This window comes from Camelus ferus, chromosome 12, assembly GCF_009834535.1.
Source record: "Camelus ferus isolate YT-003-E chromosome 12, BCGSAC_Cfer_1.0, whole genome shotgun sequence".
NCBI classification, from domain to species: domain Eukaryota; kingdom Metazoa; phylum Chordata; class Mammalia; order Artiodactyla; family Camelidae; genus Camelus; species Camelus ferus.
In genome coordinates this window covers 53,753,586-53,757,475 of record NC_045707.1, presented here as the reverse complement: position 1 = coordinate 53,757,475, position 3,890 = coordinate 53,753,586, and the positions used below count along the sequence as shown (strand labels likewise).

Here is a 3,890-nt window from a genome sequence, read left to right as displayed (position 1 = left end):
TTACATATTTTCTCATATAGTGAATTTAACTTTTGGATAATTTTTCAAAGAGAATGTCTAGACAGAGTGAAATGGGAAGCTGAAGCAACTATTCAGATAAAAAACTACTTTGGTCTCAAATATGTATGTTTTTCAGAACAGATGTTCATATCCAATTATCCAGAAAATGGCCTCAAATCTACATTTCAATCTCAATGTTCAAAGTAGAACAGGAAAGCATCTCAGAAGATTTTGGGATTAATGAAGTGATTTCTACTCTGGACTTAAACTGGGGTGAGCATGATGAGCAGATTCATGAGGTGGAAGGGACTAGAATTTTGGGACTGTGTGACCTTGTTCTCTTAATATCTTTACATGTTGAAACTCATATTTTTGACCTTTAAATGTTAAGGAATTTAAATAAAATAAATGTAAACCTAAAATTCTAAAAGGCAAGTCTCTTTTTTTTTTTTTTTGAGAGAGAGATGAGATTCTCTAATAAGCAAATAAGATTTTAAGGCATTTAAATAATCTAAAGAGTTGCACAAAATCTCTAATGAACTATAATTTTCAGAGGATGTTATGTATAAAATATACGTTAAGGATATGTAACCAAAACCAGTTCAGAAAAGAAACACAAACTAGGAAGGCAGTGAGATAGGAAAGCTAAAGCCAAGAACAAGTGGAGGTGTGGAAGCTAAAAACAGTGCTAAAGATACACACCTCTCTCTCAGCTACATAAATACACGTGTACATATATATATATACACACACAGAGGCTATACATATACAGACACATGGATATATGCATACACACACACAAATACACACATATATCTAGCCGAGGAGACCCAGCCTAGCCCCAGCCACAACCCCAGCCCCAGCCCCAGCCTCAGCTGCAGTCATCCAAGTGTCCTGGCAACAGCAGCTGCCCCCCAAGCAGCTCAGCAAGATCAAGCACCCAGGTACCCAAGTACCCAGCTGCAAAGTGGCTCCTGCTTTCCCCTCAGCAAGAACTGGGAGCTGCAGAAGCTTTCTGCCACGAAAGACTCGCCAACCCAGGATCCGGAGGAGATGTTTATTCAGAAGCTACACCAGTGCTGTGTCCTCTTTGACTTTGTGTCAGACCCACTTAGTGACCTCGAATTCAAGGAGGTGAAGCAGACAGGGCTCAGAGAAATAGCAGAGTACTTCACCCACAGCTGCGATGTTGTTACCAAGGCCATTTACCCTGAGGCCATCACCATGTTTTCAGTGAACCTCTTCCAGACTCTGCCACCTTCGTGGAATCCCACTGGGGCCGAGCTTGTCCCCGAGGAAGAATAAGCCCACCCTGTAAGCCGCCTGGCTCCATCTCCAGCTCGTGTATGAGTCTCTCTCATGTTTCCTTGAGTCTCCTGATTTCCAGCCAAACATTAGCCCAGAAGTACATTGACCTGAAGTTTGTCTTTGCTCTCCTGGACCTGTTAACAGAGGACCCTTGAGAGCCGGACTTTCTCAAAACCATCTTGTATTGCATTTATGGCAAGATTTTAGGGCTCCGGACTGCCATCTGTAGGCAGATCAGCCACATCTTCTACAAGTTCATCTATAAGACGGAGCATCACAGTGGGATTGAGCACTTCTGGAGCTCCTGGGCAGCATCAGCAATGGCTTTGCCTTCTCCCGAAGGAGGAGTGCAAAATGTTCCTCATCTGTGTCCTGCTCCTCTTCACAAGGTCAAGTCCCTGAGTGTCTGTCACCCTCAGGTGGCATACTGCCTGGTACAGTTCCCGGAGAAGGAAAGTAGCCTCACTGAGCTGGTGATTGTGGGACTTCTCAAGTTCTGGCCCAACACCCACAGCCCCAAGGAGGGGATGCTCCTGAATGAGCTAGAAGAGATTCTGGATGCCACTGAACATTCAGAGTCCATCAAAGTGATGGAACCACTCTTCTGCCAGCTTGCCAAGTGTATCTCCAGTCCCCATTTCCAGGTGGCAGAATGTGCTGTTTATTATTAGAACAATGAGTACATCGTGAGCCTGATAAGTGACAGCCCTGCCCAGGTCCTCCCCATCATTTTCCTTGTCCTCTACAGGAACTCCAAGAGCCACTGGAACAAGACAATCTGTGGGCTGACCTACAACGTGCTGAAGCTGTTTATGGAGATGAGTCAGAAGCTGTTTCATGACTGTACCCAAGAGTACAAGGCAGAGAAACAGAAGGACCGGTTCTGAATGAAGGAAAGAGAACAGATGTGGCAAAATATTGGTCCCCAGTGTCCCATGTTCCGAGCTCCTCCGCCACTGCCTCCTGTGTACTTGATGGAAACTGAGACCCCCGCAGCAGAGAACATCCAGCTTCTGAAGAGGATGGTGGAGACAGAGGCTGTGCAGATCCTGAAGGACATGGAGAAGGAGAAGGTGCTGCTTCGGCGGCAGTCAGGGCTGCCCCCGGACGGGTACATCATCACGGCACTGGAGGTGCACAGGCCAGCGGAAGAGAGTCTAACTGCCAGCCCGGAGGCTCTCGGACCTCTTCACCTTCCCGCCGCAGGAAGATGGGGCCCTGCGGGACCCTGCCCTCGCCCTCCACCCTCTGCTCCCCGCTGGCTCGCGTGGGGCCAAGGCAGTGCCTCTCTACTCTAGGGATAGGGGTATGGCACTTGAAGCAGGGACACCCACAGTGGTCCCTCTTCTCCCCCGGATAAGTCCGTGCCGGTTGGTACAGACAGGCTGAGCACCGCGATGCTCAATGCTCAGACCACTTGGGATGCCTGGTTCCCCTCCTGCTCCTCACCCTGCAGCTACCTGAGGCTGCTCTGCGAAATACACCCAGGAATACATACGCTTCTCCCCTCTGCCCTGCAGCCTCATTTGAACTCTGGGTGTCTCTCCCCCTCCCCTGCAGGCATATAAGCAGCAGCAGCAGATGATTCTCACCACAGTTACTGTCAAGCCCCACATGGCCCCTGGAGCCAGTTAGTTGGAGGGGAGCCACCCCTAAAAGCACAAATAGGCCCCCAGCCCCCGCAGTGTGCAGGCTAACGGGGCTGCAGTATTCCTCTTACTTCCTGCTGACCAAGGCAGCGTGGGAGGCAGGAGAAACACAGAGGCTCCGGACAATAGGAGATGAATACAGGGCCCAGAGGGCCAGGGGAGGGGGACGAACACACGCCCTACTCCCTGTCCCCTCTGTGGTGAGCAGCCGCCCTGGGATCACTGACATGGAAGGGGCCTCCCTGGGACTGGCTGCTTTCCTGTGATGGTGGTTCCAAAGCTAGGAGGAAGGAAGCAGGGAGCAGTGCCCTAAGCATGGCTCCCCCTACACCTACTTATTTCCTTGTTTGTGATGACGGTGGGCGGGGTGGGCAGTCCCTCCCTTGTCCCTTTCAGGCACCTTGGAAGGGCAAGGAGCTGGGGAGGGCCAGACCCAGGTTCCGGGGCACAGGCAGTGCAGCTTTTGGCTGGGTAGAAAAGGTACTTTATTCTCCCGGGAGTGATACCTGCTAAGGTGGGTTGGGCTTGGGTTCATGTCTCTGTATGTACAGAATTGAATAAAGTGGATCTCTGAGCAAACGAGGGAGAGACGTAGATACACACATATGTGCAATGATGCCATGATTCTGGAGCATATAGAAAAAGATAATACAAAGATATTTCTCTTTGGGGTAAATAAAAAATAATGTTAAAAGCAAATGAAAAGCAAAGAGCAAGAACTAATCAAATTACATTTGTTACAGACTTTTCCCTCTTGACAAGAATATTCCTGAAATGAACAGAGAAGAAATTCAAAGCAGTAGAAATATGAACATTGAAACTCAAGGTAGACAAAGAGATAAGTAGCCTGTTTCCAAGTCTGAACAGTCTGTTTCCTAGTCTGAGTAATTTATGTCAGTGCACTGATAAATTTTGTCAGTAATGGAAAAGTTA

The 3,890-nt window shown here is 48.5% G+C and overlaps 1 pseudogene; it reads left to right on the top strand.

Annotated features, from left to right (window-relative positions):
• The first annotated feature begins 517 nt into the window (after positions 1–517).
• On the top strand, positions 518–2,953 carry LOC102505236 (annotated as a pseudogene).
• The last annotated feature ends 937 nt before the right edge of the window (positions 2,954–3,890 follow it).